The 13055-nt window shown below is 44.7% G+C and overlaps 1 protein-coding gene and 1 pseudogene across 2 annotated transcripts in view; both read right to left on the bottom strand.

Moving 5' to 3' along the window:
- The window catches only part of ZNF331 (zinc finger protein 331), a 73954-nt gene extending 62306 nt beyond the window's left edge, over positions 1–11648 (bottom strand). Inside the window, exons 1-7 of one of the 2 annotated variants that reach the window (XM_054538290.2) lie at positions 10952–11207; positions 10132–10268; positions 9951–10022; positions 8421–8480; positions 3330–3515; positions 2431–2619; positions 2152–2284 (exon numbers count right to left, since the gene is read on the bottom strand). The gene's annotated coding sequence lies outside the window, so the exon portion shown is untranslated. Of the gene's footprint in view, positions 1–2151; positions 2285–2430; positions 2620–3329; positions 3516–8420; positions 8481–9950; positions 10023–10131; positions 10269–10951 lie in introns of both variants that reach the window. The other variant, XM_054538291.2, reaches the window with a different exon arrangement.
- On the bottom strand, positions 11233–11641 carry PONPYGV1R-PS1920 (vomeronasal 1 receptor ponPygV1R-ps1920 pseudogene; annotated as a pseudogene).

The raw sequence follows: 13055 nt of genomic DNA, 5'->3' as shown, positions 1-13055 counted from the left end.
AGTCAATGCTCCACACTGAAGGAAGGATGGAGGGTGACAGAAATGCCCCCACGTTAAAATGACACAAATGCTGCTGTCTTACTGAAGTTTGGTACTTTCTGTGGGATAGATAATTTTCACTTTGTTCTGTTGGCTTTGGTAAATTCAGAAGTCTGAAATGATTGATTTTAGTGGCTTTGCTAGTGTTTTCATCATTTTGCAGAAGAGACTTGGTTTCTTGTGGTTTGCATTCATCAATGTCAGAAGCTGATCTGTCTATTCAATCTTGCAGTTTTAAGTAATGCATTGAACAGTCACATAACAGAACGCTGAGCAGGAGAACTAGATTTCTAATGTAGTCAGAATGGCAGGCACTAAATGAATTATTTTACAATAAGCCTGGGTCCTTTTAATTAACTGTTCAGTGGAGAAGTTTGGAGTCTATAAACTTAAATGTGGCTTGTAAGAACTACAGATACTGGAAAGCTTCTCTGAGGATGTAATTTCTAATTTGATGAATAAAACATTCTCTTTAATTAACTTGGCAAGGGCAAGGCTTTGGCGGGGCACGGTGGCTTCCGCCTGTAATCCAGCACTTTGGGAGGCCGAGGCGGGCGGATCAGGAGGTCAGGAGATCGAGACCATCCTGGTTAATACGCTGAAACCCCGTCTCTACTAAAAATACAAAAAAATTAGCTGGGCGTGGTGGCGGGTGCCTGTAGTCCCAGCTACTCAGGAGGCTGAGGCAGGAGGATGGCGTGAACCTGGGAGGCGGAGCTTGCAGTGAGCCGAGATCGCGCCACTGCACTCCAGCCTGGGCGACAGTGTGAAACTCCGTCTCAAAAAAAAAAAAAAAAAAAGAAGAGAAGGCTTCAATAAAAAGAAAAGCAACTATGCCTGGGGCGGAGCTGGAGTGGAAATAACATAGCGGACATTGGACGTCATTGAAGGCCTGGTGATGTGGTTTTAGTCCATATGCCAAGAGCAAAAAGTTATTTAAAATATATTAGTTAGGGTTAGGCGCGGTGGCTCATGCCTATAATCCCAGTACTTTGGGAGGCCAAGGCGGGTGGATCACCTGAGGTCAGGAGTTTGAGACCAGCCTGACCGATATGGTGAAACCCTGTCTCTACTAAAAATACAAAAAAAGTTGCCGGGTGTGGTGGCATGTGTCCGTAATCCCAGCAACTCGGGAGGCTGAGGCATGAGAATCACGTGAACCTGAGAGGCAGAGGTTATAGTGAGCTGAGATCGTGCCACTGCACTCCAGCCTGGGCAACAGAGCAGGACTCCGTCTCAAGAAAAACAGATAGAGAAAAAATATATTAGTTATTGGGGAATATCAGCATATAAAAATGTGTTTTCAGGCAAAAACCACAATAACCTGGATACAGACACATGGAAATATGTTAGGAATTTTTTCAGGTGTTCAAGTGGGAGCTGTGAAATGTAACTTAGTGATATTGGGGCATGATATTGGGAGAAAATATGTTAAACCACATATACCCTATGCGTGATAAGGAGTTTATATCCAAAATATATAAGGAACACCCACAACTCAAAAGCAAATATGGTAATAGTAATAACTCTATTAAAGATGAGCAAAGGGGCTGGGTGTGGTGGCTCACGCCTGTAATCCCAGCACTTTGGAAGGTCAAGCAAAGTGGATCACCTGAGGTCAGGAGTTTGAGACCAGCCTGGCCAACATAGTGAAACCTCATCTCTACTAAAATACAAAAATTAGCCAGGTGTGGTGGCTAATCACGCCTACCCGGAAGGCGGATGTTGCAGTGAGCCGAGATTGTGCCATTGCACTCCAGCCTGGGTGACAGAGTGAGAGTACATCTCCAAAAAAAAAAAAAAAAAAGGGCCTGAATAGACTAATCATCAGGAAAATGCGAATCAAAATCACAGTGAGGTATCACTTCACATGTCTTAGGATTGCTATTATTAAAAAGACAAAAGGTAACAAGTGGTGAGGAGGTGGAGGAAAAAAAAATACCCCTGTACATTGTTGTTGGGACAATTGGCAGAGCAATTATTTCTTAAAAAATTATAAAAATCATGGAGTTGCCTTACAAGTTATAATTTAATTTTACTCAAAACAATATGAGAATTAAAATTCTTTTTAATTTTAAAAATCAAAATGACCAAACAATCCAGCAATCCTACCTCTGAGTATGCATCTGAAGGAAATGGGTATTTCCAAGAGCTATCTGCACTCCCAAACTTGCTGTAGTGTTACTCGCATTAGCCAAGGCACGTCAGCCGTATGAGGGTCCTTCATGATGCACGGATAAACACACTGTGAGACAGATAGACAGATTTCTCAGCGGCTGAGAGGGTTTTAGAGATCCTGACACCCGGAGAGGAACTGGGGACAGAAGAGGACGCAGCTTTTCATGACCAAAGCTGAGGGAGTCTGGAAGAGGAGAGGCCAGTGGGGCTCACCTGCAGGAGCCTGCTGAGACTCCGGAGCATGGTCCCTGGGAACGATTCTGATGTTTCTCAACCACGTGCTTCCTTAGCAGAGAACTGTCTAGATTAGCGGTTCCCAGCGTTTTTGGCACCAGGGACTGGTTTGGTGGAAGGCAGTTTTTCCACAGACGGGGGGATGGTTTCAGGATTAAACTGTTCCACCTGAGATCATCAGGCATTAGTTAGATTCTCATAAAGAGCACGCAACCCAGATCCCTCGTATGCACAGTTCACAGTAGGATTCGCACTCTTCTGAGATGCAATGGCGCTGCTGATCTCACAGGAGGCAGAGCTCAGGTGGTCAAGCTCACTCACCCACTGCTCACCTCCTGCTGTGCGGTCCAGTTCCTAACAGGCCACCCACGGGGACCGGTCCGCAGCCCAGGGGTGGGGATCCCTGGTCTAGATTAGTGCAGCTTGACTTTGGAAAAGAAACAAAAACCCTCTGATGTGGGCACAGCAGCCACATCACGCAGACTCATGATGCCCAACTTAAGAGCTCCCCGCGGGCCCTCACTGGGTAAGGGCAGTAAGCAGCCCGGGTCCTGCTCCCCAGGAGACCACCGGCCACCACTTCAGAAAAGCCAGGGGATCTCCCTGCACTCTAGGTCTGAGGCATTTGTGAAGAGGTAGCCCAGGAGCTTGCAGATTCAGCAGGCACATTCCCCGCTGACCCCAGAGCAGCTTTCTGGCCTCGCCCAGCTCCGGGGCCTCCGTGCACCATGGTGCAGACCTTCCAGGCCTCGGCCACCCAGGCACCTGTGTCTTCCCTGCTGAGGGTGGCTTCTCCCAGCCCCACTGGCGGGTCCCTGGGGCCCATCCCTGGATGAAGGAGAAGCTCAGCGCTCCTCCCAGGAGGGAGAGAGGCCCACCTCTTCCCCGGACAGGAGATAACAGACCCTGTTGGTGGATCAGATTGGGCATGAGATGAGGTGCCCGGCCCTGTCCAGCAGAGGATGCTGCTCTGAGAGTCAGAACAAAGACCTGCCCCTTCTCAGATTTCTCCAGATGACCAGCAGGGAAGACTTTAGACACACGGTGTTAATACATGCTAGAACCTGCGGAAGGAAAATAGGAAAATAACTCGAACAATATACTCAGAATGGTGAACTCTGTGGTTCATTGAGGATGAAGTTCACTATTCAGTTTCATGTGAGATATTTGCTGTCTTTTGGATGTCTCCTGAGAGTCATGCTTTTCTGTAGAGTCACAGCAAATATTAGGGTGTAATCATCCATATGTGTATTATAAAGTATAGCAAAAATAAATATATATATTTATATCCTTCTACTTTGATTCAGAAAAGGCTGTGTCTCTTCACTCTCTCACCTGCAGTCCATGCGGGACTCAGACCCACAAACCTGAGATGCATCTCTATTGAGAAAAGGTTATCGTTTTACGCTTGATGACATCATGGCAAAACCACCATGTCATTGTTTGATTTTTATTTCTTTTATATCTAAACTGAGTCAAGATGTATTAAATGCTTATTGATTATATTTATTTAGTTTTTGGCTGGCTCATATGATTTACTTGGCTTTAAATTTTCTTCTATTTTATAGTTTTAATTTAGTCTATTTTACTATAGGATATTAAATCTAACATACATATTGTCACTTGTTTTACATATTGTTATGTTTTATATGTTTTCCTATTTTCATTTTACACTGCGATAATGCAATCTTTTACCATATAAATGTATATATTTTTATGTAGGGAATATATAAGTAATTCGGTATTCTTTTGTCTTTTCCTTATAATTTCCATATTGTACAGTATGAGATAAATATTAATATTTTCTAAGTATTTTATACTTTAGATAATTACATATTGATCCATAGGGAGGTTGTTTTGCTGCATGCATGGGTTAGATAAGGTTTTCTCTTCACTTCTGCTTCATCTCCACCCTGATTTCCCTCAACTCAACAGCTCTTGTTGTGGATATGGAATAGTAGTCATTCCAGTGAATGGGGAAAATTGAGTGGTTGATTTTACAAATCAGTTTGAACCCATGACATGGCCTTAAATTACACACAGCAGGTATTTACGTATATATGAAATAATAATTTACAAGTTAGATTTGAGGTGGGGATACAATTACAAAATAACAATAACATAAAATATACTTAGGAATAATTTTAACAAATATGTGAAATGTATATAAGAATTAAGTAGAAAATTTCTGAAATATATGAATGTACACATAAGTTACAGCATGGACTTGGGTAAAAAAATCAATATTATAAAAATCAATTGTTCATAAGCTAATTTATAAATTTAATTTGGTCCAAATATAGATACATTCAGTTGGGAGTTATGGATGTTATTGCAAGAATCTCATAGGTGAAAACACAAATAAGAATAATCAAGAAAACTCTGAAAAAGAACGAAATGAGGGTAGCTAGTCTTGTAAGACATGTTGGTTGATGGGCAGACTGATAGATGGGTGGAGCTCACAACTCAGAAATAGACTGCAGTGCATAAGACACATTACAAAGTGACAAAATCGATTCTTTACAACACATTGTAAGATAAAGGTCTGATTTAAAATAAAGCTACATGGCAAAAAAAAAAAGTACAAGTTTCGATCAGGTTAATTCTGGCAAGTTGTGCTGGGCCTTCTGAAATTTCTGGAGATGGACAGCTCCCACTCCTACCCCGAGTTCCCTAATCTGCCATTTTTACTGAAGTCACTCCCCACCATCACTCGAATTGAAAGTGGGTAAAATGTTTCCTCTGAATCCTTTTTCAAGAAACTCAGAAGAAAGCAATCTTATCTATACACGGTCCTCAAATGACTATTGTAAGTGTTTCTCTGCCAAGAAAGAGCAAAGACTGTCAACGCCCACAGAAGCAGGATGTTCCATCACATAGGACACTTGTCCATGAGCTCTAACATGGTTTGCTCTGTGTCCCCACCCAAATCTCATGTCTAATTGTAATCCCCAAGTGTCAGGGGAGGTGCCCGGTGGCAGGTGATTGAATCATGGGGGCGGATTTCCCCCTTGCTGTTCTGCTGATAGTGAGTTCGTTCTCACGAGATCTGATGGCTTAAAAGTTTGTGCTTTTCTTCACTCTCTCTGTCTCTGCTTTTCACAATGGTAAGATATACCTTGCTTCCCCCTCTGCCATGACTGTAAGTTTCCTGAGGCCTCCCCATCCACGTGGAACTGTGAGTCAGTTAAATCTCTTTTCTGTATAAATTACCCACTCAGGTAGTTCTTCGTAGCTGGGGGAAAACAGACTAATAGAAGCCCAGAGTTTCATCTTCCACATGTGATCAGAGCTTTCCCAGGCTCTGCATTGCTCTGCAGATCAGACCTACCACAGAGGCTTAGCTGTGAGCGTCTGACCTCAGAAGTGGCTGCTGAACCTGTGTCCTGCTACTCTGCTCTCCTGCAGGGATCCTGCCTGCTCTAAATAATCTCTTCCAGGGCTCTAGGATCTTTCCTGGATCCATCTACTTCCTGTGTATACACTTGTAGTATCAGACACAAGCTTTGATTCTCAGGATTGGCAGGATTGGACTCCTGCCATCTCCAACCACCTTCTCTACACATATGGTGTTGCAATCTGTTCTAAGAGACCCCATCTCAGGGTATCTCTGCACCGACATAATGAAATTAGTACAGTGGGAAGAGGAACAGAAAAGAATCAGGCTATGTTGGAGGCTGGGTCTGGGGTTCCATTACTTGATTTGTTTCTCTGGTTTATCCAAATAGGAATAAACATACATTCATCTCTACGTGGAAGAAAAACAGGAGGAGGAGACGCGGCTCACAGAGGAAGAATGGCAGGTGGGCACCGAAAGGGCACACTCCTCACTAGAATCCCAAGCCTGCATCCCAGAGGGAGGGAACAGTCCCAAAGGATTTTTCCAGGTGGCGTGGAGACCAAACGCACAGGAACCCCCAGCACCTGCCCTGCCATCTGGCTTAACTGTAACTAACACAGTTCTGGCCCCACATGATTTCCAGGGATACTCTTCTCTGGGACTCACGGAGGTGATTATGAGGGACAAAAGGTGATGAATGTCCCTCCATTCCTCAGAGCTCCTAGGATCTAAGCTGATTGCTCTCCAGGTTTCAGGTTGTCACTCTCCCTCTCCCTCCACAGAATCAGTCAGTCCCATTCCAGTACCTATAATTTCACCTTTATTCTCATCATCCCCTACTGTCTCCAAGACATTTTGTCCCTAAGAGCAAGGCGAAACAGGGATAAAGATTTTTGTATGAAACTTAATTGTAACTAACTTCGAGTCCCATAAACTCGCTTTTAGCTGGGCTGCCACTCATCGTGGGCAAAGTAGACTGGCCTAGGGCTGCTGTTCAGAGAAAGAATGACATATTGTGCCCAGAATGGTCAGAGAGAGAAATCTCATATTTTGGAAATAGATTCATAGCCCCCAGTGATTTCATCCTGATCCTGGAGGCTGTCAAGAAGAGATCATTCCTTTTGGAGATAGCCATATTCAATCAACAAATTCCCTAAACAACACTGATGGATCAAGAGGGGAAACAAGGAAGTAAAATCAGACAGTTGGCCCATTTTTAGTAGATTTAGTGATTAAAGACTCAGTATGTCAGAGTGAAAATGGCCCCAAAAGTCTAAAAGGTGACATGAATGAGTTTCAAGGGACACATGGTGTGGCTGGAGTCTGCTGGCATGACGCTGAAGGTGGCGAGAGTGGAGTGATATGATTGAAACTTTCCGAAGTGGGTCAAAAGTCCAATGCACTCATTCTTCCAGGAATGGTCAGGGGCCTCGCCAACCGCCAGATAAACAGATCAACTTTCACCAAGAACCACAAGCCCGGCCTGCAGTGACAAGCTCTGCATGAGACAGATTCAGGCTCTGTCCAGAGCTTGATTTTGGTCAGGTGCTTCAGAAAACAGTCCTTTACTATGGACTCCTAAATCAGGGATGCAACTGTTAGATCAGCAGCTGAGATTGTTTCCAGTTTGCAGCCTCAAAGAGGGTGTGCTTCATCAGACAGTCTCTAGTTTGAATGGGGATGAACAAACAGCTACAATGTGGGCAGTGGCCAAAACCCTGAGTTTTGATGATTTTTTTTTGGTAGCCTCCATGTTCAAGCAATTCTCCCACCTCAGCCTCCGAAGTAGCTGGGATCACAGGTGCCTGCCGCTACGTCCAGCTAATTTTTTGTATTTTTAGTACAGATGATGTTTCCCTATGTTGGCCAGGCTGGTCTCGAACTCCTGGCCTGAACAGATTCGCCTACCTCAGCCTCCCAAATGGCTGGAATTACAGGCTGGAGCCCCCACGCCTGGCCCCAAGTCTGACCATTGAGCGGAGCAAACGCCCCTGCTGTAGGTTCCACGTGGCTGGGCTGGCACTGAGCCCGAACAGCCTCTGCTGTGGACACCATGAGGAATCTACTTCCCTGACCCATCAGTGAACCTGGGCCAGGCATTTAGGGGCTACGTGCTAAATTTGGGACCCCATAATGCCACAGCTTTGCTTCAGACTGTGGAGAAGGGTATACAATTTTCACCGATGATAGATCTTGATTTTTCCTTTAGAGCTGAGATGTTCCTGGGCCGGTCCATTTTCCTTCCGGAATACACCATTTCTGTGTAATAAGCAAGGCTTTCGGGGGCTTTTGTAGAGTTTGCACTAACCCGTCTCAAAATTGGAATATCAAGTTGGGGAGCCCCAAGCTGTCTGTGGGTCAGGATTTGGTGATGACAAGAGCTCAGTAGCAAAGTAACAGATAATGTTCAAAATCAGTGTGACTATTATTGTGTCAGAGCAACTAGGACCCCACGGGCACCTCTAGGTGGAGGCTGCCTCCCTTTTCCAGAGGGTGCAGATGACAAAATCGCCAGCTACGACTTTTGTCGACCATTGGAATCATTGAGCAATGTAAGTCTGCTCACATAATTTCAACAAACCTTCCCGGGAAAACAGAAGGCTGCATTTCTTTGGGTTCTGTCAGTTACCTCTGCTGGTGGAGCGGGGATCACACCTCACACAGGAAGATTGAGAGCAACTCCTCTCACCTGCCGAGACACAGAACACCATCTGCATAGTGAGGATTTGGGACATCAGAGGCTAGAGGCACTCATAGGAATCCTAATGACTCACCCCCAACTGGTGGCAAATGGCGGGTGAGTTAGTCTCACGTGTCCCTACCTGCACCCCACCCAGATTGCAATAATTTCCTCTGGTACATAGGGACACGAAGCCCAAAAACACGCAACACATCAACTCCTACTGTCTATTCTGATGCAGAAACCGAACAGGACATTGAATTAGCACAAAAGACACTCTTTCCACCCTCACTGGGAACCCTGCCCAAACCCTCTCTGTTGAGATTGTTTCTTGTTTTTGTGTTTTGTATTTTTCTCTATGTAAACACAGACTAATAAGTATACACTATACAATGGCATGGGTAAGGGACTGCGAGGGACCAGTAGACCAGAGGAAGCTAGGATAGGAGTGTGTGTGTGAGAGAGAGAGAGAGAGTGTGTGTGTGTGTGTGTGTGTGTGTGTGTGTGTGTGTGGTAGGGGCCAGGACAATGGGGGAGGTGTGACTCTTTTTTAGCTTTTCAGACCATGGTCTGCACTGCATTTTTTTTCTTTTCTTTTCTTTTCTTTTTTTTTTTTTTGAGATGGAGTCTTGCTCTGTCGCCAGGCCAGAGTGCAGAGGCACGATCTCAGCTACTGAAACCTGCGCCTCCCGTGTTTAAGTGATTCTCCTGCCTCAGCCACCCGAGTAGCTGGGACTACAGGTGCCCGCCACCACGCCCAGCTAATTTTTGTATTTTTAGTAGAGACGGGGTTTCACCATGTTGGCCAGGATGGTCTTGATCTCTTGACCTCATGATCCACCCACCTTGGCCTTCCAAAGTGCTGCGATTACAGGCATGAGCCACCACGCCCAGCCTGTGCTGCATGCTTAGCATTGCACCATCCAGCATTTGGTGACTATTCAGGGTCAGAAGCTTGTCTCTTTCTGCCTGTTTGCAGCCACACTTCACCCCACCATCCTTAGCACCTTTACCCACCCCTGCACCTACTGATCCTTCTTCCTGGAATCCACGTACGTTGGTGACTTAAATCCTTGCATGCAACAGGACTAAAAGTGTTTCCGTCCAGGTATGGTGGCTCACGTCTGTAATCCCAGCATTTTGGGAGGCACAAGCGGGCAGATCACTTGAGCCCAGGAGTTCGAGGCCAGCTTAGGAAACATGGCACGAGGCTGGAGCTCCGGGCGGGGAGGTTGCAGTGGGCCAAGATGGCACCACTGCACTCAAACCTGGGGGACAGAGTGAGATTCCATCTAAAAACAAAAACAAAAACAAAAAAATGGAGTTTCAATATCTTCCTCCCAAAAACCTCTAAGCTGATTCCACTCTTTCCACAGAGCTGCTGTAGTGCGGTGTGGGTGGAGGGAGGGATCAGGAGGTACAGAAAAAAAGACTGCTCCCTGCTGGCAAGCACAGCACTAACAAGCCTCGTTTGCTTACAGTTTATGACAGCCTCTTGGCCGCTGTCAGCTCTCAGCATCAGCTTCGGGGACTCTTTGTCCTTTCCTCCTCCTGCCAGGAGGAGAATGAGCAACAAATAAATCACGTTCGGACAGTTCATTTCAATCCTCCCTCTCACATAACAGCCCCATTCCAGGGTTAGAGAGTGGAAGAATCTTACTCTCATATCACTCCAGTTTGGGTGAGAGAATTTGCTGCTTGTTCCAGAGAGCCGTTTTCTGTCCGCTAACCACACCGGTGAAGAACCTTTCTACCTTCCTCTTACACAAAGTCACATCTGTCTCAGCATCACCAAACCTATCAGAAATTGCAAAAGGTTTTAAATTTTAACCTTACTTGCAAGCCAACAAGTAAGATTGTCAGTTTATGGATGTTGACTGAGGGCATGAGATTTCTGGATCTGAGAAAATATATATTTAACTATCCATCACGAAAATGACAGCAAGAACTTCACATCTGCGCACGTTCCCCGTCTACTCCAAGGGACACAGGGATGAGGTATGTGTGTTTGTACACCGTCACCTTCTTATAACGTTTACGTTTCAGTGTTTTCCTCCCAAAAACCTCTAAGCTGATTCCAATTTTTCCACAGAGCTGCTCCAGGGCGGTGTGGGTGGAGGGGGGAATCAGGAGTTAAAGAAGGAAAGAGTGACCCCTGCTGGCAAGCACAGCACTAACAAACCTCGTTTCATAACCGTGTTTATGGGTCTCTAGAGATCAATGAACAAACATAGACATTGTACAGACATGTCCAATTCACATATTTCTGATAAGATTAGGGGGTTTTGTGTTACTTATCCAAGCAAAGCAAAGCTTGGATACACTGGAGTCTCCACTCATGAGAATAAAGGAGCTGACAGTTGGGAAACCTGCACTGATCATTGCAGAGATGTTCACCACCAACTGACTGGGATTATTTAAAAGAACCAAACAAACTTGAAAGGTGAAGAGAGAGTGTAAAAGGACACAAAGGTGCTCACCAGGAGGATGGTTTTGGTAGCTCTGGACTCAGGGGAGGATGTGGGGGAGACGCTGTTCCTATGAATGTGCTGGACCCGCCGCTTGTGCCTGTGCAGGATGCAAATGATGGAGCTGCTGCCCTAGAACGTGAGCCCCAGACAGATCACATCAGGGAAGGACAGCAGTGCCGCGTCAGCGACTCTCTGGTGTCCTCGTGATGAGCAGCAGAACAGTATCCCAGATCTTTTGTCTTTGTGGTATTTTTGTTAGTCTACTTGCCAGTCACGTGCATGAGAACAATGATATTGACCAGCATGTGGAGGAGCCAGCTGGGGAACACACAGGAGCCAGCGTGCTTGGGGGCTTTCCCTTTAAGCTCGGCCCACCTGAGCTCCTGGGGCTGATGGTGATGGCCTGGGAGACACTCAGGAGGCAGGTGCTGCCAATGGACACTCCCCTGACAACTCTGTGGACACAAAAAAGAAATTTACATCCAGAATCATTCCGGAAATGCCTGAATCCAAAAGCTGCCATTGTCTGTGGGACTCCTCTAGGGAGGAGGAATAAGGTGTTGGCTACAATTAGGTGTCTGATCATCAAATCTGTGGACCTTAACCCGCACCCAGTGATGTAAAAGGACAGATAATGGTAAATAAGAGAGAAATCCCCAGGATTCCAAGTACAGTCTGCAATAAGAAGATCATTCCCATGGCCACATCCCCACAGCCATTCTGTCAGTTCCCACAGGCTGCTACTTATCTTCAGAGACACAGGATCCTGCAGGGAACGTGATGCATGAGCGACATATAAAAGGTAGCTGGTACTTGGTGGGGGCTGAGGTGGGAGGATCCCTTGAGCCCAGGAGATTGAGGCTGCAGTGAGCCCAGATCCCACCACTGCACACCAGCCTGGATGACAAAGTGAGACCCTGTCTCAAAACATAAAAAATAAAAATAAAAAATAAAGTCAGCTGAAATGCAATAGAAATACTTAATAAAGTTACTTTCTATTATGAAGAGTTTGCCATATTTGGATGTGTCCCATTTTAAGTGTATTTGCAATGAATTGCTCTTTGCTGTGAAGAACAGACATGTATTCACCTCCACATTCTTCATAATCTATGAGCCAGACACCACCATTATAAAGACAAAGAGGACTCAAGCACAGAGAGATGACATGATTTGTGTAAATTCACATCGTGTTTGGGGTAGAACGGAGACTGATCTTGTCTGGACTGATTTCTGAGTGCATTAACCACCATGCTCTACTGTCAAAGCTAGTTAGCAGAGTTCTTGCAATAATGAACATACATATTTAATTTCTATTTTATACCTTGTCTCTATATTTTACACAGGTGACATTTAATTTTATAATTTTGGTTTTGACCAGTTTCCATTGATGTATAAAATATTAGCCCATAGACTGATAGCAATTATGAATAAATCTTTAAAGACCTTGATAAAATGTAGATACACTGATTGGAGTATAAAATTATAGGAATCTGCCTCATGACTAAATTAGATTTAAAAGATTGACCCCATACCAGGACAGCCACACAGAGACTCACTTCTTTTTACACCAAGAAAGAAAGTACGATGGCACCTACCACAGGAATTAATGGACAATCTGATATCATGTCCTAAGTAGGTAATGTGACATACTAGAGGATCATAAAATAGAGTCGGGTAGAAATTATCATTCTTTTCAGTTCATATACTCATCAATTAATGAGTACATAAATTAACTAAAACAGTAAGTGTTGAGGTGAGATTTGTCAAAGGTGTTAATATAGAACATATATGGAAAATTAAATCTGTAAGGCATATGGGATCTTGTGCATTTGATAAATTGAAATGGCAGATTTGGAGATCAAGTGCGATTTCCTTCCTTTTTAAAAGACTTTTAAGTTCAGGGGTACATGTGCAGGTTTGTTACATAGGTAAACGTGTGTCATGGGAGTTTGTTGTACGGATCATTTCATCACCAATGTATTAATTCTAGTACCCATTAGTCATATTTCCTGATCCTGTCCCTTCTTTCACCCTGCACCCTCCAATTGGTCCTAGTGTGTGTTGTTCCCCTCTATGTATCTGTCTTCTCATCAGTTACCTCCCACTTACAAAT

This window comes from Pongo abelii, chromosome 20 (assembly GCF_028885655.2).
Source record: "Pongo abelii isolate AG06213 chromosome 20, NHGRI_mPonAbe1-v2.0_pri, whole genome shotgun sequence".
NCBI lineage: Eukaryota > Metazoa > Chordata > Mammalia > Primates > Hominidae > Pongo > Pongo abelii.
Note: the sequence above shows the minus strand (reverse complement) of the source record. Positions and strands in the feature narration are given on the sequence as shown.